The following is a 27,992-nucleotide window of genomic DNA, read 5'->3' as shown; positions in this document are numbered from 1 at the left end:
GCCTCATACCCATTGTCAGACATTGATAAGGATTACATGTCATGAGCCTTAAGTAGTAGAAAAGGGGTGAGAGAGAGCATTCATATCCTCATTATGAATATTTTAGGTACAAGACGAATGACTCAGTTTCTCAGAGTACTCATATTTATTCATACACTTTAGTGAAATTCAAGTCAATTCACTGTCAAGTCTGCAACTAGCGTTGTGGCTCACCATATCAAGTTCCTCTTGATTTAAACACCATCATTTGCTTCCCTTTATTTGGATCAATCACCTTCATGGTTCGCACCTCTTTCTTGGTTTTGACATCATCTTTTATATTTCTGTTCTTGGTTATGACACAACAATTTGGGTTAATCCCCTTCATGGTTCACACCCATGTCTTGGTTTTGACACCACCTTTTATCTTTCTGTTCTTGGTTATGACACCACAATTTAGGTTAATCACCTTCATGGTTCACACCCTTATCTTGGTTTTGACTCCACCTGTTATCTTTTTGTTCTTGATTATGACACCACAATTTGGGTTAATCACCTTCATGGTTCACACCCCTGTCTTGGTTTTGACATTACCTTTTATTTTTCTGTTCTTGGTTTTGACAACACCTTTTATCTTTCTGTTCTTGGTTTAAACACCATCTTTTGCTTTCCATAATTTGGGTTAATCACCTTCATGGTTCTCGCACCTTTCTTGGTTTTGACACCATCTTTTATCTTTCTGTTCTTGGTTATAACATCACAATTTGGGTTAATCACCTTCATGGTTCACACCCCTTTCTTGGTTTTGACAACACTTTTATCTTTTTGTTCTTGGTTATGATACTAAAATTTGGGTTAATCACCTTCATGGTTAACATCTCTTTCTTGGTTTTGACACCATTTCTCTACTTCTTTTTTGCCTTAGTTTAAACACTGCTTCAGTCAGTTTCTAGCCTTTTCTGGTTTAAACACCACCCCCGATCATCTCTTTATTTCAGTCTTATTTCTCCGAACTACGGAGCTCTGACTTCCTTATTGCACTATGAGGATACATAGGTGAAGCTAGCAAAAATATACCCGAATGCATCACACGCTCGAACATACAACAAAGTCGCCATCGAACTTTATTTATTCCCGAAGGAAAGGGAAAACATCGATAAAACCTGGGGAAAGAGAAACTGGGTAAGGAGTTTGGTTATGCAAGGGGAAGGTATTAGCACCCCTAACATCTGTTGTACTCAACGGGAACCGTTTTGATTGTTCTTGCTCGAATGAGTGTTATCTAAAGGTTACTCGCGAAAGAATAAGCGAAAAGGAGAGAATAAATAAAGTGCTCGGTGAAGATTTGGGCCCTCATGCCTACATATCCTTATAGTGCAATAAGGAATTCAGATCTCCATAGTTCATAGAACTAATGACGGGAGGTGAAAAGAGTTATGATAAAGGTATGGTCTGAACCAAAGAGTAATGTTTGAACTCCAACAAGGGATGAAATCTGAACTCAAGAGGAAAACTGGTATGAACCAACAAGTGAGGGGTCTAAGGCATGGTATCACTGTATATGGTCTGGTTGGAAACATAGAGAATTTCCTGTATACAACTCCAAAGTAAGTAAGGAGATGTTCGTCTAAGCAACGAGAGGACTAACAAGACAAACAAATCGGCTCTTGGTTTAGAGGCAGGCACTAGATATTTGCCCATAAGTATGCATGGAACTCAAAGAAGGGTTGTATTTGGTTAAAAGAGAACAGTATATCACATGGAGTGAATGAAGGTAGTAGATATTGAATGGAGGTCGTGATTAATGATCCATGGAGATGAATGAAGGAATAGAGAAAGAATGAAAAAATATGGATAAATATGAATATGATAACTATGGTGCTCGCGAAGGATTCGAACCCTCACGCCTATGTATTCTCATTGTGCAATGAGAAAGTCAGAGCTCCATAGTTCGTGGAACTAATGCAGAACAAGGAAAAGTTTGATAAGATTGCCCAGAGGCAAAGGAGATTTATTAACAAGCAAAAGCATGGAATTAACCTATGATGGTGATCAACCACAGTGACAAATGAGATATGATTGTCCTACACACGAGAGGATTTACAAGGCAATAGAGCTCAAAGGATTCGCCTAGGCACGAGAGGCCTTAGAAGGAGAACAATGAATATGAGATAATATTGCAACATGCGAGAGGGTTTACAAGGAAAAAGAGCTCAAGATGTTTGTCTAAGCACAAGAGGCCTTATAAGACAAACAAATTATTGAAGGGGTTTTCCAAGGCACAAGAGGACTGATAAGGCAAACAATGATTTACTAGAGTGGGCCTAAGCACAAGAGGTCTGATAAGGATCACAATGATTGAAGTGATTGATTTAGGATTCAAGACTTGATCACAAGGGATTTGATCCAAAGGATATCTAAATATCAAAGAGAGTATGATTAATGATCCACTGAAGAGAGAATGATTGAAGTGCAATGGTGCTTCACTGTTGAAGTATTGAATAATGGATGCTTGCTTGAAGAAGACTTTCCAATTATATGATTCATATTGCACTAAAGTCTATGAACAAAGGCGAATACCTTGAGCAACTGGGTCATTCGTCCCGTACCCAAGGATATTCTAGACAAGGATAGGAATTCTCCACTCTCATCATTCTTTGTTTCTTAAGGCTCATGGCATACAACTTTAATCAAAATTGACAAGTTTCTAGTAGGAGATCCTGAGTGTTAATCTTGTTGTAGAAGAAGACTTGACAATCATATAATTTGAATTATGCTAAAGTCTATGAATATAGGTGAATATGATGAGCAATTGAGTCATTCGTCATGTACCCAAAGATATTCATAATGAGTTAATGGAATTCTCCAATCTCACTCCTTCTCTAATTCTTAAGGCTCATGCCACACAACCTTAATTATGATTGACAAGTGTTGACCTTTGATGTGCTTGAGAAGTGGTCCATTTTGTCCGCTATGCTTGATTGATGTTGACTTTGAAGCCTTAACTTTCACTTGAACCTTGAGGCCTTGAGCTTCTGAGATTCAGCATATCCAGTATAGATTGAGCACCATGGTCTTTCCATATCAAGTGATCAAGAGTATTTTGATCACTTGAATATGCTTGGGGATTACAACACGATACAAAGGATTTGGTTGACCAAAGCGACCTTTAGTCAACACTAATCAGTGGGATTGAAAGAAATCAGTTGAACTATGTACAACATCCTAATGAATTAGTCAGTTAATTGAATCAATTGCCTATAAGCAAACCCTAAGCTAGGGATCATTCCAAAATCAGGATTTTTCTACCTAGGAGCAAAATACTCAATACGCCAAAAATGGAATAAATGGAAAATATAATCAAAATTATTTAGAATCAATTAAAATCAATAATCAATTTAAAAATAACACATGGATATATGAGACAAATATTAGGATAAGTCTAATTAACCTAACCCTAAAGTTTCTAATGATTTCCAATAATCGACTAATCATAATTAACTAATTAAATCACAATTAACCAATTAACATAATAATTATAATTAATCACATTAACCATAAATATATATTAATAAAAAAACAGAAAGTGAAAACAAATTATCAAGAATTTAATTGATAATAATTAGTTGAGATTAACTAATTAAATCAAAAAATAAGGGGAGGGGGTTACAGGCCCATGTGGAGTGTTCAAGAAGAGCAGAACTCCAAGGCCCACGCGCAAACCAATTCAAATCTAGAATGAGAGGCAAAATCGCTTGTCAGAAAAGCTGGAACATGACACCAGTATTCACCAAACTGAGAAAAAGCTTATCAAAAAAGCTTGGAGCGGCAGCAGGAACAACATCGCGTCCATGGATCATCGTGTCTCATCATCAATCATCAACGCGTTCTGGATTCTAGCGTGGTGTCCTAAAGAATTCATCGTCGCGTCCGATTCACGTTCCTCGCATCACAGATTCACGTTTGGAAATCGTCTTCAAAGTTCGTCACCGTGTCTGCGGATTTCATCATTTTCACAGTGCATCCACTCCATATGGTGGAACTTCAGTACCTTTGTTTCTTCATGTGCAGTGGATATGGCTGGCCACAAATATTAAACATTTGTTTGGTTAACAAACTGGAACCCAACCTTGCTTGCAGGTTGTTCAACCCCTGCTTCGTATCCACATCCGAAGTGAAGATGATGGCCTCAAGTTCGTAATCGCAGTAGCATAATGGCCCTCGTTGACGGTAACAATATGACTTCTTTGCAAAATCAAACCAACTCTTTAGCTTCTCATTAGCATCCTTTCTAGTTTAAATATCCCTTCATGTCATCATATATATACGAGGTGCTAAACGATGCTAAATTATGTTAACAAACTGGCACTGACCACTCCATCTTTGTATTTTTCAATGCAGGAACACGAGAATCACTAATCACCTTGGAGAAATTAAGCTTTAACAATGCTATCAGCAAATCCTGCAGAAGCAGCATTCTTCTTCTTGAAAATCTGGAAAAAGGGACTCTTTTATTGTCCAAGTTGCGACATGCTGGAAGATATCACTTCAGGAATTGGTGGGAACACTGGAACTAGATCAAGTTTGTCCCTTTCTTTCTCAACAATAGTCTTCACTTTGAGTGCAGGCTCTTCGACAAAGATCCAAGAACCAATGAAGATTTTAAGATCTCCTAAATCCTTACAGAAACAATTGTATGTCGATATATCTGAAGCTCTTCGACTAAGTAACCGTCAAATTCAAAAGAAGCATCCTTTGGTTAGAGTCTTAGTTAATTAGTGAAGTCGAAATTGACTTAATACTAGAAAAAAAATGAAAATTAGCTTGAGCTACTTGCTTAGTGGTTAATAGTTGGATATGTTACGGTGGAATATGAAAAATAAAAAAATGGAGATCGGTTTATTAGAAAATAGTAGTTGACTTTAGTCAACTGTAGATCAAAAAAGTCAATAGTTAATTAAAAAGTCAACCTTGCCAAAACCTACATTTCTATGTAATTTTATGTATGCACTATGTAAATTGATACTTAAATGTAATGAAGAATTTGGATGAAAAATTTATTTGCAAAATATTTTCTTCATTTCAAATTGCAACTTTCCCTCCAAAACTTCAAATTTGAAACACATCTTTAAATCATGTGTTATGAACAAATGGATTTAGCAATACACTACGAACTAAGAATCAATGGATCAATAAATATATCATGGAGTATGAATCAATGAATCCACAATATCATATGAATCAATGCACTATGAATGTGAATGAGAATATGTATAACTATGGATGACACAAGGCCTTGTATGAAACGGATGTTTAAACCAATAACCATGTAGTAAACCTTGATCAAAAGATGATTAAGCTTGACGAAAGATACCAAGGAATAATGGCGTGAATCAAACCATAAGGACCAAATAGCTCAATCTATGAACTAGAGTTTCACAAGATCTAGGCAAACCAGATGAACAACGATAACAAAACAAGCAACCAGACTCTATAAGCAAGCTCACCAAATGGACCATAAAACCAGGGTTTCAAGATCATCCAAAGCAAGCCACATGAACAAAGAACATCCCAAAGGAAGAATTAGGGTTTATGCACAATGAATACCATGATGCAATCTCCTAGAGCTCAAACACCAAGAATTAGGGTTTGGAATAGATAAATGAATGTCATGATGTGAACTCCATGAATCAAGACCCTAGAGGGCATGGAATTAGGGTTTCCCCTCATATGATGAACCACACTCCAATACTCAAACAAAACCCTAATTTGAAACAACCAGCAGCTTTGCATCTATTGATGCTTGGGAGGATGCGTTAATATGAATGCATGATGCATATGAATAAGTACAGATGAATCTCAAGTCAAGGGTTGAGTGAAAAGATGAAAAATGGAGGACAAATTTTTGGGTATGACAGTAGGCACGAGGATGCAAATCCTTAGCAATCACTTTTCTTTCTTTCCCCTCTTTCTTTCTCTAGTTCCACGAACTACGGGATTCTGACTTTCTTATTGCACTATGAGAATACGTAGGCATAAGGGTCCCAATCCTTCTCGAGCACTCTCTTTCTAATCCGTTTTCTATTTTACAGGTACATGAAGATAGCAACGTTCATCTAAGAAAAGAGCAATCAAAACGGTTCCCATGGAGTACCATGGATGTGAGGGGTGCTGATACATTCCCTTTGCATAACCAACTTACTTACCTGTTTCTCTTTTCCCTTGGGTTTAATTGATATTTTCCCTTCCCTCTTTTGGAATAAATAAAATTCGGTAACGACTTTGTTGTATGTTCGATTGCGCGTCACGTTCAGATATATTTCGGCTAGCTTCAATATCAAATATATTAAAATCAAAACTATAAAATAAATCAAATTTATAAAATAATAAAATAAAACCACAACTACATTAATCAAATCAAATCAAATAAAAGTAAAATCAATGAAAACCAAATATTTTTTTTAGAACCAAATAAACCTAAAACTATAAATTGAAAGAATAAAACCAAATAAAATTATTTTAAAAAGACAAAGGAAAATTCATAAAAATAAAATCAAATAAATTAAAATCAAAACTATAAATTAATAAAATAAATTAAAACCAAATTTATAAGTTAAAACCAAAATTAAATTAAACCAAAAGAAAATAAAATTAAAAATATAAATTAATAATAAAATAAAGTAAAAACAAAAATATACCGTTCAACTGCATCCTCACATTCCGCGTACGTTTTAATTAGTATCTCGATTTGGAGTAGGATATTGTTTCTATTAAAAAAAATGAAAATGGAGTACATCTCTTTTTCTCTCGTATTTTTACACAACACCAAGTTCATTACTATCAATCCAAGAAACTTCTGTTAGATTTATTTAACTTTTCATTGAAGCTGATTGTTGAAAGTTTTGAGTCACTTCATCTACATCCATATTCTTATTCTTATTCTCCTTATGCTTAGTTTTTTTTTTTTTTTATGTTTTTGTGCTAGTAACTTAATTTATAGTTACATTGAGCTGAATTGAATTTTATAAGGGTTTTTAATGTGGGGGTGGATGGTCTAATTTCCATAGGATAAAAGGTCAAATACAGTCAACTTTCATGATCACATTGTGGTTTGTTTGGTTAAGTTTGTGAGGTATTAGTAGTATCTAATCTATGTAAGTCAACATTATTAGTAGTGGTTTGTTTCTTTATACTCTGTAACTTGCTATTGTTATATACATCAGCATAACCAATGTGTGAATTATATATTTTAGAAATATAGAACTAACTCAATTTTATGTGAATTTTTACCTTGTATAAATCAATGCTTAAAAAGTTAAAGAAAATGAATATTATTTTAAATAGTATATTATTTTAATATTTTTAACGATTATATTTAGAATCATTCTTTGAATATGGTATCGAATTAAAGATAAAGAATCATCAAAAAAAGATTAATTAGACTTTGCTACGAACTAATTAAATTATAAACTTTTCTATATATTTTTAGCATTATGATGGAACTAGTTTTTTTTTTTTTGCATTATGATACTTATTTGATATTACGTGTTTGTGATTGAAATTTTATTATGTTAAAAAGTGATAGAAAATAAAATAAAAAGTTAATATTACCAAAACAAAAATAATAATTTAAAGAAAAAATATTATAAAAAAATGTTACTACAAATTAAAAAATTTGAGATGTTAATAATTAAAAGTAAACAAAAATAAATAAATAATATTATATATTCAAATTTTGAGATGTTAATTAATAATGACTTAAACTGTTGCTAAAGTATAAAAATTAAATAATTAGTATCGCTTTAAACTTTTATCAAATCAATTATATTAAGACTTTATAAAACAAATTGTGATTGTTTGAACCGTCACAATTTTACACTCACGATTGTTTGAAACTATCGCAACCAGCATTGAAAATGAAACTCCAACTAAAATTCGTGATAGTTTGTAATCGTCACAAATAACCATTTATAGCAATTCACTACCTGTCGCAAATAACCATTTACAGTAGTTCACAACACGTCAAAAATAAGATCGTAGATTAGTGTGACAACTTTAGCAACCGTCGCAGTACAGATTGGCGACACACACTTTTGTGACAGAACCACAACCTTCGCGACACAGCTATTGAGGCGGTTCAAATCGATGTAACCTTCTTGTAGTGTAGTCCCTAATGATAGCTCCATGATATTTTCCACTATTAACCAAGTCTTAATACATGTTCAAATTGCAACATTCACGCCAAACGTTCAACACAAGTTCAACTTGCAACCATTACACCAAACTTTTAATTACAGTTTTACCTTGCAACGTTTATTACATGTTCAAGAGAAGGAGTCACTTTATTTTGAAAACTAGATATGAATAAAACAAAATCTTATAGGATTCTACATATGAGTTTCTCTCTTAACACATAAATACATTTAAGGTGTATAAAAACTATAAAATTAAGTGAGAGGCGAATAAGATACATTTTGGAAGATTTTTTATATTGATGATGTGTTTTTTCAAATTATCACTAGTTGAGCTACCATTAAGTTTCGTAAAAAGGAAATAATAGAAATCTTGTCCATAATCAACTATGGAAAGGCTAAAATTAATTATGCTAATAGTATCATAATCGATTATACCACATTCAAAATCGATTATAAAGCGAAATATGATTCATAATATATTATATACATAACCACAATCAATTATCCAAGTTAAAAACTATTTTTTTCCTTTTCCAACGAAGTTTTTTAAAGAGTGATGTTTAAAGAAGAATTTTGTGAATATATATATATATATATATATATATATATATATATATATATATATATATATATATATATATATATATATATATATATATATATATATATATATATATATATATATATATATATATATATAAAAGAGTGTTAATACTAGTTAAAACATAATCTTAATAAAATAAAACCACTTAAGTTTGGATCAAAACATACTTTTAAGAATATGATTTGTTTCTTTGATGATGTTTGTAATATTTTATTTTTGTTAAGTCAATCATCTGAAACTTCTTTTTGATTCATTATCAATTCTTCGATGATTTTTAGAATATCTTATCTTGTTGAGTGAATCAACAAAACATATTTAAACATAGAACCATGGCATATGCTCATATTCAAAGTAATTTTTGTGGGCATTTCAACTTCTATGCCAAAGTTGAGTATTGACAAAGGAATCAATTCAATACTTACACCTATGGTAAAACTCCAATGAATCTTTCAATTTATGATGTATCTTATCATGAAGGATCTGACTATATTATTGAGTCAATACCAAAAGTTAAAATTCTCTTTCCCTTCTTTTCTAGATCAAAACATATTTTATGAATTTTGAGTAATTTGACATATGTTGAATGGCTTCAATGAGGGGTTCAATGAGGGGTATATTGATATGCAACTACTTCATAATTTCTATAAACTTACCAAGCTTATGGTCTTCCTTGACCTTTTAAAGTTTCAAAGGTGTATGGTGTATGGTTAAACGTATGTAGCTTTTGGTGACCTATAAGGTGACTTCTCTTTCTAAGTTTCTAGACTTATCATTTTCTTAAAATCTTTGATAACATTGAATATTTTTGTCTATATAAAAAGAGGGGCTTAATCTAATACTTTAGTTTAATCTTCATCCATGGATCATGTAACTATACCTCCCTTATTTAGTCTTTCATACTCGATTCCACTTCTTAATGAAATGACATTACAAGTTTCATTTGTTTCTTGCATAAAAGTTCTAATTATTTCATACATTTGATTATGTCATACCCCAATTTTATCCGGACATTTTAAATTTTCATAAATTCGATTTAATTTTCAGTTGATATCATATGTACAGCATAACATGCATTTTATCATTAATAATATATAAAATATCAGTCGGAATAAATTCTTGAAAATACAGACAATTTGGTTAAATCACTCCTCAAGTAAGTGTAAAATCAGCAGATAAAAAGTTTCGAAATTAAACTTGCAGACACCAGTATTATTAATCTACGGTCCGCGTAGTTCAGCCTGGTATGCTCGTTATATTTTTGGACGACTTTTTCAGCTGCATTTTAATCCGTTTGAGCCTTTTAACCGGTGAAAATTTATTTCAAAATTTGAAGAAACGCTATATTTTTTCAATAAGTATATTTCGCACTGATCATTTTAGTGCATCCGATTTAATTTTTCGAGCAAATTTTCACCCGACTTTTATTCATTTTTAGTCATTTTAATTTTGTTCTTTCGTCAAAATAGTCAGATTAAATAAACAGAATTTTCCATGTTATTATTTTAATTTTATCATGATTATTTAAAAAGTTGTGAATTTTATTTGAATTGATTGATTTAATCCCCTTTAAATCAATTAAATCTTTTAAAAAAATAACATTGCAATTTCGATTGTTTTGTTTTTTGGTTTACTCTAAATGGATGATTCAAATTAATCAATTGTCAATATTGGCACACCATGTGCGTTGCTATTCACCTATAAAAAATCGAATTAATTAATAATAAAATGAAGTGAAGAAATAATGGAGAAAATCTTAAGGCTCTCTCTCCGATCCACAAAAATTCTCTCTAAGATTTCTTCTCCACTACACGTTTTCGCGCCTCACTCTCAGTCTCACACGCGTCCTCTCACACACTCACTCACGTTTTCTCACTCAGTACACCCCACCTCACCTATCATACTGAGATTCCCTCACTCTCTCACGCGTATCCCTCTCTCATATAACTCTTCATCACATCCACTCACAAAAGAGCACCATTCATAACTCTTCACTCTTCAAAAGAAAAACGAAATGAAAAATGGAAAGAAAAAAAGGCAAAAGCCTTTCATCTTCCTCATCTTCGCCTAACCGCTTCCGCCTCACCTTCTCTCAGCCTAGCCGGCACCGATGTAAGTCCTCATTTTCGTCGCCGCTCAACCAATCTCCGCCGGCAAACCCTTCACCTCGTCGGCGATTTCACCTTCCCCCACGTCGGCAACCAAACGAGCGTACCACCCCAACCATTTTCCTCTTCACTCTCTCCCCATCAATACTCGCGCTAACCACTTTCCACTTCTTCAACCTCATCTCTTCACCTTTTTGATTCGCCAGAAATTACCCTCAAACAACCATCATTGCCGAACTCTGTTCTTCTTCAAAAACACTCCACCAAGCTCACCACTGCGGTTCACCTCCTTTCACCTCCATGAACCAAACCGTAAACCACTCCACAACTCATTAAACCCCAACAAAGACTCTCAATGATTTGTTCCCCAAATCAATCCATCACGCCGACGTTGTTCATCCGTCTGAGCTTCCAACTTTAAAATACCTTCTTCAACTTTCCGCCACCGCGTCATTCACAACCTCTCGCCGTAAATCATATTTCTCCTTCGACATCTCTCTCCGCCGCAAAACAACATTATATTCGTCGTTGAATCCAAAATCTTCCGTCAACAACACATCCATTTCCTTCCTTGAATGCATTGTTAGAAGGCTTATGTGGAAAAGCAGTTTGTACTGTGGAGTTTATGTGGTGCTGTGAGAGGATTCTTCTTCCTGTCATTGCCGACTCAAAGGTTATGATGAATTATCTTCCGTATACATTAGCTGATATAAAGTAAATTGATTAGCTAAATTTTGGTTAACTAGTTAATAGCGATTAATCTATTTTAATTATAAATAAAGTAAATTGATTAGTTAAATTTTGGTTAATTAGTAAATTATGATTAATCTGTTTTAATTATAATCAAAATAAATTAATTAGTTAATATTTGGTTAATTAGTTAATTCCAATTAATTAATTTTAATTAATTTGATTTAATTAATTAATATTGGTAATTGATTTTAATTAACCTAATTAATCAATTTAATCTAAAAATCTTAATGAATTAATTTTCGATAATTACGAATGGGTCGATTTCTCATATTATCATAATTTCACACTCATTTACAAAAATCACTTCAATTTCATCATTAATTCAAAACCATGATAAAATCATTTAAAATCACACAATTCTTGATTTAATATCGAGACCATTTCCATACCCTTGTAAGTCGATCGCTTTTAAGCATCGCCATCAACCTCACATAGCTTACTCTTGGGCTTTCTAACAATGAGACCTATTCGATTTTAATCGAGTAGATGATTGATTCACTAAATAAAATTCGATTTATTAACGAACACAAATTTAAAACCTCGATCCAATGTCGAGTATTTTCTTTCAAACTCAATCGAAATACCCAACCACAATCAAACACCATTTCATTTGGAAATGAAAAGGGGAATGGCTTTGAGTTTTCAATTCCTCTCCTCGATTATTGAATACGAGTTCTCTTACTCGGTTAGTCAAATGGTCGTCATTTCTATCCACCTAAGCACAAACAAATCAAACTATTTCATAATAACGAAACGAAAAGGGAGATGACTTTGAGTCTTCAACTTTTCTCCTCGATTATTTGAATACAAGTTCTCTTACTTGGTTAGTCAAATAATTATCGTTCCTCTACAAACTTCCAAACCCCGATTAAATCAAAATACTTTCATAATAAGCTAAATGAAAAGGGATATGACTTTGAGTTTTCAACTTCTCTCCTCAATTGTTTGAATACGAGTTCTCTTACTCGGCCAGTCGAACAATTGTCATTTTTCCACAAACATACAACTTAATCAAATCATTTTCATAACAAACTGTACGAAAAGGAAGATGGTCTTGAGTTTTCAATTCCTCTTCTCAAATGCTTGGATATGAGTTGTCTTACTCGGCTATCCGAGTATTCGTCATCCATTCAAAACACCTTAATCATCATTAAATGCTTTTATAATTAAGGATGAAAAAGAAAGTGGTCTAGAGTCTTCTATTCCCTTTCCCGGTTATTAGGATACGAGTTGTCTTACTCGGCTATCCGAGTATTCGTCATCCATTCAAAACACCTTAATCATCATTAAATCCTTTTATAATTAAGGATGAAAAAGAAAGTGGTCTAGAGTCTTCTATTCCCTTTCCCGGTTATTAGGATACGAGTTGTCTTACTCGGCTATCCGAGTATTCGTCATCCATTCAAAACATCTTAATCATCATTAAATCCTTTTATAATTAAGGATGAAAAAGAAAGTGGTCCAGAGTCTTCTATTCCCTTTCCCGGTTATTAGGATACGAGTTGTTTTACTCGACCGTCCGAGTAATCGTCATCCATTCAAAATACCTTAACTATTATCAACTCCTTTCATAATAAAGGATGAAAAGGGATATGGTCTAGAGCCTTCGATTCCTCTCCTTGACTATTAGGATACGAGTTGTCTTCCTCGAATATCCGAGTAATCGTCATCCAACAAAATGTCTCAACACATCAAATATCTATCTCTCATCGCCCACGTGCAACCGAAACCAATCAAACAAAACATCAAATATATTAACTCAACTCGTCACCCTCGTGTGACCAAAACTCTTTTCAGAAAGAACACTATTTAATCCCTTCTAACGCGCACAACAAACTAATGCTTAAGCCTCCACCGAGAGTAGACAAGCCAACGTTTAGCCTTTAGAGCATGATCTAAACAGTCGTTCACTAAAAGACACAAACCAGTCGTAGTTTCCCGAACTACGAATGCTCTGATTTCCTTATTACACTATAAGGATACGTAGGCACGAGATTGCGAGATCTTGGTGAGCACACTAATTAAAAACTTCCCTTTTCCCCTTTTTGAGGCTCCCATCAATTTCTATTTTCAATATATTTATAACCCGAAGACAACAAACAACATTAACTAACATTCAATCCTAATTAGAACTAAAAGGTTCCCGTTGAGTACAACGGACGTGAGGGGTGCTAATACCTTCCCCTTGCGTAATCAACTCCCGAACCTGAATATGATTACGACGACCATTATCCAATTTCCTAAAGGTTTTATCGATATTTCCTTATTCCTTCATTGGGATAAATAAAGTTCGGTGGCGAATCTGTTCGAACATAATTTTTCCGCGACCATCGCGAGGAATCGTATTTTCGAGATGCGACAGATGATGACTCTGCTGGGGATTAGCTCCATGCAAAAGAGAGTGAAGCCTAATTTAGTTCAGTTTCTGTATTGTGTGTTAATCTTGTTTTGTTTGTTTGTTATTTATTCTGTCATGATTATTGTCTGGTGTTTTAATGGTTATGTATTATTGGGGTTCTCTGATTGGTGGTACTTTGTGAGATAGGCTCTCTACCCGAGTCTGAGAAAAACCGTAAGTTTAAGTTGGTGGTTGTGTAGTAGACGCCCACAAGGAGTCTTCCTTGTTAGGAAGATACAAAGACCCCTCCTAGAGGAGATTCTCTTGAGATATTATTGTCTGACGAGTCTTCGTCATGACGATAGTATTTTCAAGTTGGATCAATGACTCTAGGGACCTTTTAACCCACTATATCCGGCGGTTATGTAGTATTAACCTACGAAGTTTCATACTTGTTGGGTTAATACGAAAGCCCCAATCAGATGAGATCCCTTGGACGTATTACTATCTTACACTAATATTTCCAACCTCGATCTATGACTCTGAGAACCTTGTTAGAACCTTGGACTCGAGAGTTGTGTAGTAGAATCCCCATGGAGCCTTCCTTGTTGGGACAATACAAAGACCTCACCTAGACGAGATCTTCTTAAGGATATTATTGTCCGACAAGTTTTCGTCACAGCAGTGATGTTCTCAAGAAATACCCGTGACTCTAGGAACCTACCAAATGTAGAGCTTACCCATGGAGTTACATTAATCAGAGATACCCGTCATTTACCTGTTATTCTGATCCGTCTAAGAACACTTTGAACCTGTGATCCTAAACATGTCACTACATTCATACACATATCATTGCATTTGCATTCATCATCATACATTTCATATCATTTTTCACCAAAAGAAATATATACAAAAAAACTCATCCATCCTTCATCCATAACCTGCAGTTGATTTCCCGATACTCATATCAGACTTGAAGTAGCTCTTGGAAGACCATAGATCCATTGGAGCAAAGTCATATTGCATTAAGAGGAGATGTTGACTCAATGAAGAACCAGCTAGACCAACTTGTTGAGGCTATGATAACTTTAGCAAAGAGGGAGGACATCATTCAGCACACTGCCGTGGTTGAGAATGTTGTGCTAACTCTAGTAAATGATCCTACCCAACCTCAGCTTGTGCGAACCCCAGTTGATAACTCTGTTGTACAAGAACGTCATATTGTTTGAGATTCCTCTTACCAGGATACTGTTGAGTATCACAGCTTTGCATTCTCTGTGCTAGATTCCCATGGAACAAGCCTAGTGGTTAATGCTGAACAACTACAAGATGAGGAGATTGCTAAAAGATGCCGCGTGCTAGAGAAAAGACTCAAGGCCGTAGAAGGAAAAGATACTCTTGAACTGAACACTTTAGACATGTGTTTGGTACTTGGCTTGGTTATACCCCCAAAATTCAAAGTACCAGAATTTGAGAAGTACAAAGGGGATAGCTGTCCAAAGCACCATTTGGTGATGTTTTGCCAAAAAAATGACCTCTCATGCCCATGATGATAAGCTAATGATTCATTGTTTTCAGGATAGTTTGAATGGGGCAACATTGAGTTGGTACATGAAGTCAGAAAGGAGTCATATTCAATCATGGTTGGACCTAGCTAACGCCTTCTTGAAGAAACACAAATATAATTTGGACATAGCTCCCGATCGCATGCAGTTAAGAGCTTTATCTAAGGAAAGCAACGAATCCTTTAGAGGGTATGCCCAAAGATGGAGAGAGTTAGAGGCTCGGGTTGAACCACCACTCTTACATAAAGAATTGATGGAATTATCCAGGGATGCCTTACAAACCCCTTACGTCAAGAGGATGATTAGCAGTGCAGCATCAGACTTCGCTCATTTGGTGTCAATTGGAGAACACATCGAGCATGACCTTAAAAGTGGAAGAATCCAATGCGCCTTAAAAAGCCAGAGCATTGAGAGTGAATCTGTTGCCAGTTCCCAAAAGGAAGAAGAGGCTGAAGTTATTACAGTCTGGAAAATCCCACAAGCTCCATATCAGAGACCATCTTCTCCTTATGGTCAGTATCCTACAAATCAAGGATCTCCCCAATATCAACGACAAATTCCACCTCAGCAGCCATACAAATGGCAGGATTTTCCACATCGACAACATCAACATGCTCAACCAAGGCCAAGAAATCCAGAGAGACACATTGATCTTCTTCCAATGTCATACAATCAAGTACTTCCGTATTTAATTGAGAGAGGACTGATAGTTCCAAAGGAGCTAAAACCAGTAAGTCCTCCATATCCACCAGGCTTTGACGCCAATGCTAGATGTGACTTCCATGCTGGGGCACAAGGGCATTCAACTAAAGACTGCAAAGTGTTTAAGAGTAAGGTACAAACCCTGCTTGATTCCAAGAGGTTCTCCTTTGCACCTCGAAGCTTGCAAGTTAACAATACTTCTTCGCCTAGCTATGCGGGTCCATCAGTCTAAACGGTGGAGAAGATTTCCGAGAATAGATCTGAATATGATTATCATGCTATTCTCGATCAGCAGAGCTACCACTACTCTGAAGGAGGCTAGCCCAACAGTGAACCAGACACGAGAGAGCTTCCTCTGCACTGGCAATCATTTGGCTATTTCTAGCATTTCATTTGTTTTGTTCTTTGCATGTTAAAGTATTTATCTGCTTTCAAGCATTGTTGATTTCCTTTGATGGTAATATTAATGAAATGATTATGCATGTTTTGAACGAATCCTTTCGTGTTCACTCATCTTTTCCATTTATATTACAAAAACAAAAATGTTTCTCCCATTCACTTATCAAACTGTTGTCTTAGCAAAGATTGAAGGGAGGATGACGAAAACAAAATACCCATAATTGCTGACTGTATGCTTTCGGATAAAATCCTATTGATGATGTACAAGCATTGTTTCAAATCCCCAAACACTGGAGAGATAAGGAGTTAATCCTTAGTCAACCACTTCGAGCCTAAAAGTAGGAGTTTCTTTCGGATCTATAAAACCCTTACACTTAACCTGGCAAAGGGTAGTGTTCAGTTAATCTGACTCTGCATTCAAATTACAAGATGAAACATCCTATATGAGGATCAACCACATACCATTCTTCGCACACATCCTGAAGTGTAGAAGGAACCTTGAAAAATCCTAAAGTTATGTCGGTTGTTCTTCAATGACCAATGACTTGGCAGTCATAATTTTCCAAAAAAAAACAAAGAAAGAGCCCGCTAAGTCGATACCCCAAAGGCGGCTTAGGCAAAAATTAGGGTAATCCCGGTGGACTAAAAGCTTCAAAAAGCGGTCCAAGCAAAAGTTGGGGATCAAAACAAAATCAAAAGACGCAATGAAAACCCTCAACAGAAGAAAAAAAATGATTTAGTGACCACCATACCAAAATCAAAGGGTCACCAACATCCATGAAAAACAAAATAAGGTGATTGCCATTTTAAGAGGTCTTACACCTTCAAACTCTCTTAAATGTTGAATATGGGTGTTGAATTAACTGAACGTAGGATTGGAGATCATCTTGAAGAAGGAGTGGGTTAAAACAAAACTTGAGCCTTACATCCTTTGTTTCGATAACCATGAACCAAACCACATTACAACCCTTAAAAGACCTAATTGAGGCAGGGTTTATTCTGAAAGCATACTACAACAAGATTGCGTAAACTGACTCCTAAATATTTTTTAATCACCTGTATATGGCATCATATTCTCGCTATATCTTTCATACACTAGCTAAACCAGCACTGCGTTTGGACTAATGGTTCATTCGTCACACACTATCACATCACCTCAATAAATGATTTTTCAAATTTGCATGAATATCGCATTAAAATTACCATTGATTAAATAAACAATTTTAATTGCAAGTAAGCATTTGACATCAAGCAACTTCAAATAAGCAATCAGAGAAGAACTTGATCGTTCATCAATGCTGATCCAAATCAAGACTACCTCATAACCCCATGGATTAGAAGCATGGTATCCAATGATTATGAATTGGTCAGTCAAAAAATCCCCAAGCATCAGTGGATCAAGGAGGCAAATAATTTCAAAGTATTCAGTCCATTTGGGGCAAGCCTGTCAAAATCTCAACCAGGGGCAAACTATTGAAAGATTCATACACTGGGGCAAAATTGGTTCAAGCTATGGTATATTCATTCCCAGGGTTTCCTTTAAAAGGAAAATTCCTTCAAAGACTCTACAGGTTAGGGCAGACGAGTTGCAAAGAGCCTTGGGGCAGAGCAAGAGCATAATCACCATGCATTGATTATGTCGCTATGCTCATTAAATCATTTGCAGTCCATCAAGGCACATCAAGCAAAGAAGTTGAGGTTCTCTCAAGAACAAACACAACGTCTATCAACAAATGACCAAACTTGGGGCACCAAGAGCGTCCATGTCTATCACCCAATCATCACATTATCAAATACAGAGTGTCGGGAAGTCAAAGCCTTTCACCAATCAAAAGTCTAATCCATATTGACAACTACCAAAAATAAAAGCCCATTTTGCTGGCATCTTCATAAACTCAAATCCAATCAACATTGGTAACTAGAAAGTCTCACCTTTAAAAAAGGAGATCAATCCAAAAAAATAACCAATATTCATCTTACATTACCACATGCACTGCATATAATAAACACACATAACTTTCCTGCTAAAAAAGGAAGTTGCATATCAAAAATCTCTCTCACAAAAATGAGAAGTTCTCATTAACATGCATCATATGCATACATAACATAATAAATCCTCATCAACCCTTTGATGAGGACATAACCAAACTATCTTTCGTCAACCCTTTGACGATGACATTTACCTTTCCGTCAACCCTTGGATGATGACGAATTCTTTTCCATCAGCCCTCTGATGATGACAATAATTTCCGTCAACCCTTTGACGATGACAAATTACCTTTCCGTCAACCCTTTGACGATGTCACTTCATAGTGAAATCTCTTTCCGTCAACCCTTTGACGATGACATTACCCATATATTTCCTTTTCCACCAACCCTTTGGTGACGACATCATTTACCTTTCCATCAACCCTCTGATGATGATCCTTCCCACCAACCCTTTGGTGATGCCATCCTTTACTTCTTCTCGTCAACCCTTTGACGATGACATAGTCTTTTCCATCAGCCCTCTGATGATAACTATCTTCCGTCAACCCTTTGACGATGACATTTACCTTTCCGTCAACCCTTTGACGATGACCAATTCTTTTCCATCAGCCCTCTGATGGTGACAATATTTTCCGTCAACCCTTTGACGATGACAAATTACCTTTCCGTCAACCCTTTGATGATGACATAGTCTTTTCCATCAGCCCTCTAATGATGACAATCTTTTCCGTCAACCCTTTGACGACGATATTTACCTGTCCATCAACCCTTTGATGTCGACATTCACTATCTTCCATCAACCCTTTAATGATGATATTCCCCAATAATCTCATTGAAAAATAAAATCCTACAAAAAATATCCAATTACCCATTTGCATTCTAACATGCATCATATGAATCATTCATAAATGGTTTCCCTACCAAACAGAAAATTAAAAAAACACAGTCATATCAATCATTAGTATACTCATGCATAACACTCCCACAAAATGGGAATTTCAACAAAATAAAAATCATTCGCATTCCTACATGCACAACCAAATATCCCCAGCAATTGCATACTTGCATGCATCTCATGCATCATCCCATGCATGGTATTTCCACCCAAAGTGGAACATCGTACAAAAATCAAACATAACAAATATCAAGATCCAAGTTCATTCATATGTACCCCAGACACCATCCATCTAAATTCTATAAAGTTATTATCCTGCATGTGCTCGTGGAATTATTTCTTAGCAAATCATTTTTCAACTTTATGATTAATAATGATATTCCCAACATTTTCTTTGCTAGCATTGCTCCCCAAGCAGAGGTTACCATAAAAAGTCTCTTATGAGCTTTCCCCCTGCAAAGCTTGGCTAATAAATCTCCTCCAAAAGGAGTCGTTTCTAAAAAATTCCCCCCCAACAAACGAACAGTTGAGATACTGCTTCATTTATCTGAAGAATCTCATTTATCTGTTTGAGATACTGCTCCATTTATCTGAAGAATCTCATTTATCTGTTTGAGATACTGCTTCATTTATCTAATAAATCTCATTTGTCTGTTTGAGGTACTGCTTCATTCATTTGAAGAATCTCATTTATTTTCAAGATACTGCTCTAGTATCCTCGGAGAATCTTAGATACGATTGAGGTATCATTCCCTTGTTGGAATATCTCTATTATATCATGTAAGAAACTACTCCGTTGATTCCTAGAGAATATCGTGTTCAAGACAGTGTTCTGCTGATTTTTTCGGAAAGTCTTAGGTTCAGTTGAGGTATCCTTCCATTAGTGGAATATCTCGATCTTGGCATTCAAGACTCTATTCTGATGATTCCCAAAGAGTCTTGACTGTTTCATTTTACCTTCTAATAACTTTTCTTACTGTATTTCTCACTGCATTTTCTTACTGCATTTTTTCCTTGCAATTCAAAGGACAAAATTCAGGTCTTTTTGTATTTAATTATCTTCCACCATGAATGTACGGAGACTGTTGTCATTCACACCTTCTGGTTCAAGGTAATTAAATAGGGGCAGCTTTCATACCCCAATTTTATCCGGGCATTTTAAATTTTCATAAATTCGATTTAATTTTCAGTTTACATCATATGTACAACATAACATGCATTTATCATTAATAATATATAAAATATCAGTCAGAATAAATTCTTGAAAATACAGACAATTTGGTTAAATCACTCCTCAAGTAAGTGTAAAATCAGCGGATAAAAAGTTTCGAAATTAAACTTGCAGACACCAGTATTATTAATCTACGATCCGCGTAGTTCAGCCTGGTATGCTCGTTATTTTTCGACGACTTTTTCAGCTGCATTTTAATCCGTTTGAGCCTTTTAACCGGTGAAAATTTATTTCAAAATCTGAAGAAACGCTGTATTTTTTCAATAAGTATATTTCGCACTGATCATTTTAGTGCATCCGATTTAATTTTTCGAGCAAATTTTCACCCGATTTTTATTCATTTTTAGTCATTTTAATTTTGGTCTTTCGTCAAAATACTCAGATTAAATAAACAGAATTTTCCATGTTATTATTTTAATTCTATCATGATTATTAAAAAGTTATGAATTTTATTTGAATTGATTGATTTAATCCCCTCTAAATCATTTAAAACAAATAACATTGCAATTTCGATTGTTTTGTTTTTTGGTTTACTCTAAATGGATGATTCAAATTAATCAGTTATCAATATTGGCACACCATGTGCTTTGCTATTCACCTATAAAAAATCGAATTAATTAATAATAAAATGAAGTGAAGAAATAATGGAGAAAATCTTAAGGCTCTCTCTCCGATCCACAAAAATCCTCTCTAAGATTTCTTCTCCACTACACGTTTTCGCGCCTCACTCTCAGTCTCACACGCGTCCTCTCACACACTCACTCACGTTTTCTCACTCAGTACACCCCACCTCACCTATCACACTGAGATTCCCTCACTCTCTCACGCGTATCCCTCTCTCATATAACTCTCCATCACATCCACTCACAAAAGAGCACCATTCATAACTCTCCTCTCTTCAAAAGAAAAACAAAATGAAAAATGGAAAGAAAAAAAGGCAAAAGCCTTTCATCTTCCTCATATCCGCCTAACCGCTTCCGCCTCACCTCCTCTCAGCCTAGCCGGCGCCGATGTAAGTCCTCATTTTCGTCGCCGCTCAACCAATCTCCGCCGGCAAACCCTTCACCTCGCCGGCGATTTCACCTTCCCCCACGTCGGCAACCAAACGAATGCACCACCCCAACCGTTTTCCTCTTCACTCTCTCCCCATCAATACTCGCGCTAACCACCTTCCACCTCTTCAACCTCATCTCTTCACCTTTTTGATTCACCAGAAATTACCCTCAAACAACCATCATTGCAGAACTCTGTTCTTCTTCCAAAACACTCCACCAAGCTCACCACTGCGGTTCACCTCCTTTCACCTCCATGAACCAAACCGTAAACCACTCCACAACTCATTAAACCGCAACAAAGACTCTCGATGATTTGTTCCCCAAATCAGTCCATCACGCCGACGTTGTTCATCCGTCCGAGCTTCCAACTTTAAAATACCTTCTTCAACTTTCCACCACCGCGCCATTCACAACCTCTCGCCATAAATCATATTTCTCCTTCGACATCTCTCTCATCCGCAAAACAACATTGTATTCACTAAATAAAATTCGATTTATTAGGCTTTCTTACTCCTGGACTTTCTTACAATGAGACCTATTCGATTTTAGTCGAGTAGATGATTGATTCACTAAATAAAACTCGATTTATTAACGAACACAAATTTAAAACCTCGATTCAATGTCGAGTATTTTCTTTCAAACTCAATCGAAATACCCAACCACAATCAAACACCATTTCATTTGGAAATGAAAAGGGGGATGGCTTTGAGTTCTCAATTCCTCTCCTCGATTATTTGAATACGAGTTATCTTACTCGGTTAATCAAATGGTCGTCATTTCTATCCACCTAAGCACAAACAAATCAAACTATTTCATAATAATGAAACGAAAAGGGAGATGACTTTGAGTCTTCAACTTTTCTCCTCGATTATTTGAATACAAGTTCTCTTACTTGGTTAGTCAAATAATTATCGTTCCTCTACAAACATCCAAACCCCGAGTAAATCAAAATACTTTCATGATAAGCTAAATGAAAAGGGAGATGACTTTGAGTTTTCAACTTCTCTCCTCAATTGTTTGAATACGAGTTCTCTTACTCGGTCAGTTGAACAATCGTCATTTTTCCACAAACATACAACTTAATCAAATCATTTTCATAACAAACTGTACGAAAAGGAAGATGGTCTTGAGTTTTCAATTCCTCTTCTCAAATTCTTGGATATGAGTTGTCTTACTCGGCTATCCGAGTATTCGTCATCCATTCAAAACACCTTAATCATCATTAAATCCTTTTATAATTAAGGATGAAAAAGAAAATGGTCTAGAGTCTTCTATTCCCTTTCCCGGTTATTAGGATACGAGTTGTCTTACTCGGCTATCCGAGTATTCGTCATCCATTCAAAACACCTTAATCATCATTAAATCCTTTTATAATTAAGGATTAAAAAGAAAGTGGTCTAGGGTCTTCTATTCCCTTTCCCGGTTATTAGGATACGAGTTGTCTTACTCGGCTATCCGAGTATTCGTCATCCATTCAAAACACCTTAATCATCATTAAATCCTTTTATAACTAAGGATGAAACAGAAAGTGGTCCAGAGTCTTCTATTCCTTTTCCCGGTTATTAGGATACGAGTTGTCTTACTCGACCGTCCGAGTAATCGTTATCCATTCAAAATACCTTAACTATTATCAACTTCTTTCATAATAACGGATGAAAAGGGAGATGGTCTAGAGCTTTCGATTCCTCTCCTCGACTATTAGGATACGAGTTGCCTTACTCGAATATCCGAGTAATCGTCATCCAACAAAATGTCTCAACACATCAAATATCTATCTCTCATCGCCCACGTGCAATCGAAACCAATCAAACAAAACATCAAATATATTAACTCAACTCGTCACCCTCGTGTGACCAAAACTCTTTTCAGAAAGAACATTGTTTAATCCATTCTAATGCGCACAACAAAATAATGCTTAAGCCTCCACCGAGAGTAGACAAGCCAACGTTTAGCCTTTAGAGCACGATCTAAACAATCGTTCACTAAAAGACACCAACCGGTCGTAGTTTCCCGAACTATGAATGCTCTGAGGACTAGTGTTCATAACCATAATAACCACAATAACTGGCTCTACAATCTGAACGCAACACCCTCTCCTGCTAGATCTACTGAATCCATCCAGGACTATGAGATTTGTGACGACCAGATCCCTTATGCTGAATCTGACCCTCAGACACCATCTGGTTATTATGATATTGATCCTCCTCCTCAACCTGTTCCGACCAAAGAATCGGAAATACCCGGTCCTAGACATCATGTTCCCGAAGCTGATTATAACACCACCATTCAAGCTTTGATGTCAGAACAGGACGCCCTCAGAGAAGAGTTAGCTAACATGGGACAAGAATTTCTGGGATACATGAGCAGTATGACAAATCAGTTCCACGAGTTGCTAAACCGTGTTAACTCCTTTGCTCCTCTGGCCAGAGATTGTGCAGATGGATAGAAGTTGTTTTTCTTAGTTATTTAGTTTTAGTTAGATTATTCATTTATGTTGTTTCAAATTATGTTTGTATTTGTTTTCTTTCGCATTTTTTGCTTTTGTCTTCCAATGTTACATTATGATTATTTTATGAAGTTATTGATTTATTTTACTTTATTATGACTTATGCAATATCTATCAATAATGCTCTCTACTGTTGCTACCTACATGACTTATTAAAGATATATATATATATATATATATATATATATATATATATATATATATATATATATATATATATATATATATATATATATATATATATATATATATATATATATATATATATATATATATATATTATGGAAAGTAGAATAGCATGCAAGGCATTTTTTTTAAAAATATCACAATAGCAAAATAAAATAAAACATATGCATAACAAAATAACAACAATAAATTATAATGGTAAAAACAAAGAACGTTGTCAGAATGACTGTGTGACGAGCGTCACACAATCCATTACGGTCGTCACACAAAGTGCCTGTGACGCCCGTAATAACCCTGTCACGAGCGTGACACCGTCTGGCTTTGTGAACGTTACTATCCGTTGGGACACGACCGTTACACCATCCCACCTTTTTACCTTCCCCATTAATTCACATTTACCCACATTTATTTACTTTTCAACCACTCTCTTTCCAACTTCCAAATCCTTCCCTATAAATACCCACCATACCTTTTTTCATACACCACAAACCATTCTCTAAAATACATTTCATCTTCTTACCTTCTACTTCTTTCAAACCACTTATCGGTATGGCGGGAAACCAAAATTTCGGAAATATCATCTTCCGATCCGAAGATGATAATCATCAAAGGGAGCAATTCGAGTGTTTCCAACAACGCGGCGTCCAATCCACCCGGTACCCTGATTTAACTTGTTTACAAGAATTAGGCTTACTTCAAGGTATAGAATGGATGCTCCGCCTTGCTGATTTAACCTTTCTTTGCACCCATAATCAACCCACCTACCCATCCCTAACCTTAGAATTTTTAAGTTCTTATTCATACAACACCCCCACCGGTGAAGACGAGTTCTTAACCGGTACCGCAACCTTCCGTATGTTCAACACCGAATACTCTATATCCCAAAACCAATTGAGCACCATGCTACAATTCCCTATAGGAGACCGAGTCCACCCGAGAATCCCTCCGAATTCCCAGTGGCACATACACGCCTTCGACCTCTTTAGGAAAATATCCGGTGTAGAAACCAACAACTGGGATATGCTCCTTGCTTCCCATATACATAACCCAACCATCCGGTACTTTATCCGCATCCTACAAAACATAGTTTTTGGAAGACCAAACAACAGCAAAGTAAACGCCAAAGAATTATTCTTCCTCCACTGCGTCTTTGAAAGGGATACCCAAGTAAACGCTGCCTCCTTCCTATTTCATCACATCCGCACCCTATGTGCTAGAGGCCGTCAACCTTTTGTAATTGGTGGATTAATCACCACCATAGCACTTGGCCTAAACCTAGGGGACCGACTCCAAAATTTAGAATCTTTACCTCCCCTATCTATGGATATAAGCTACTGTCGGTCCAGCCGCCTAATTAAAAACAGGGTAGGCGGAAAATATTACCTTATGGTGAACAACCAGGAAGTCCCAAGCGTTGTTCTACCGGATATTGCCCTAACAGATGTCACCAATCCCAACCGCCACATCTATGATCTGAATGCTCCCGAAGCTACCGAGCCTTCACATGCAAACCCGCCTACAGACGAGTTTGACGAGATGGAGCAAGGTGATCAGGTTCCTGCACAACAATCAGTCCCGCTCAACCCTTCCGATAATGCAGCTGGTCCATCCTCACGACGTCGTAGACGAAGAAGGCCTGCAACAAACGACGACATCATGGATGCTATTGATGGTATGCAAGCGTAGAATCTCGAAATGATGCAACTGATGCGCCAGATGCAACAACAATAGGAAGCGAGGAATGCCATAACCGATCAGCGGTTCACTGAATTGCTCAGCAGGTTTGACGACTTAGAAGTACGTCAACGATCACCCGGTCCAAGAACCAGAGGCGGAAGGCAACATTGACTCTAGTTTCCTTTTCTTTTTTGTATTTCTTTTGTTTTCTTTGAAACATTGGGGATAATGTTTCATTTAAGTGTGAGGGGGAAAACCCGTTCTATAACCCGTTCTATCTATCTTCCCTTTTTCAAGTATGTATCTTTCTTTTCATAATTTATAAAAAAAAATAAAAAAAATTATTATAATATATATTTATTTTAAGTTAAGTCCCTAGTGTGAAAATTTCTATTATCTATTCCCTCAAAATTTTCATGAGCCATAACAAAAATTTAACACACCCAATAAGTATAAAGGTTGCCTATTTTATCAAACTTGAGACAAATCAAGACAAAAAAAATTATTACCATAACAACGCTCTAAGAACCTCAACATGTTAGATCAGGATAAGTACCTATTATACAAATCCCTGGACTTTTAGTTTTATAGTAACCCCGAGTAGTTTATACGAGAAGTCAACACCGTCTTAATAGCAAACTACGTGGAGGGCCGATGAATATAAGTGAATGATTCCCAAAATAAAGAAAAAAATATATATATATATATATATATATATATATATATATATATATATATATATATATATATATATATATATATATATATATATATATATATATATATCAGGAAATGCACTAATTAAGTTAGGTGATCCTTACTAGATCATTTAATCTAAAGGTTGCAGATCATACGAAAGCATAATATGAAAGATCCATTCTGAGTTGGTTCAGCATGTATCTGGTACTGAACTTGGTAGGGCGGACTACGGTCCGATCCCCCGCAATTTGCAATGGACTGAATAACGAAGTTATCCGACTTATGTACCAGAACTTCTAGCTAAAAGGGGATCAGAATCACTAACCGATCACTCCACTATGTGCGCGAAAAGATAAAGGGCTTAATGTGATTTCGCTAGAATGAAAACGGGTGAAATAAGAGTAAAGGAACTAGGATAGCTATAATAGCATGACTCGAACTGGTTTGCATAAGGTGAGGTTACCTGAGGTTGTAACGGTGGTTGTTGATGTCAAGATTAAACTCAAGTTACTTCTAAACAAGGTTTACATGCAACCTAGTACGAATTGATGTGTGTTTTGGAATTTCATCTGGCTAAATTTTTAAAACGATTTCTATACTGTATTTTGCTTGAGGACAAGCAAAGATCTAAGTATGGGGGAGTTTGATAACATGAAATTATATCACATTTTTGGACTCGATTTAATTAAATTATATTATTATTCACTGCAATTTATTTTATTTTATTCGATACTACTTGGTATTTTGCTTCCTATTTATCTCAGGTAGTTTATTTGAAGTACAAGTGAAAAAGGAAGAAAAGAAGGTGCAAAAAGAAATGAAAAGAAGCAAATTCCACCAAGCCAAAGCCCAACCTAAAACACAAGCGTTGCGCCTGTGACGAGCACCACACAAGGTGTGACGAGCGTCACGCCCTGCCTACTTGTGTGACGAGCGTCACAAGTGGTGTGACGAGCGTCACATCATTCTCCTATATTTTTGGCTTCAGAAGCGCAACAGAGGCACGTTGAAGCCTATTGTTACGCTTGACTATTGAACGTGAGGATTTTCTTTTACACGGAAGACCTTTGGAAACTGTTACAAAAAGTGACGATATAAATAGTGACTTTTGGCA

The sequence above is a fragment of the Lathyrus oleraceus genome, chromosome 1 (genome assembly GCF_024323335.1).
Source record: "Lathyrus oleraceus cultivar Zhongwan6 chromosome 1, CAAS_Psat_ZW6_1.0, whole genome shotgun sequence".
Classification (NCBI taxonomy): Eukaryota; Viridiplantae; Streptophyta; class Magnoliopsida; order Fabales; family Fabaceae; genus Lathyrus; species Lathyrus oleraceus.
This window is presented reverse-complemented; position numbering follows the sequence as displayed.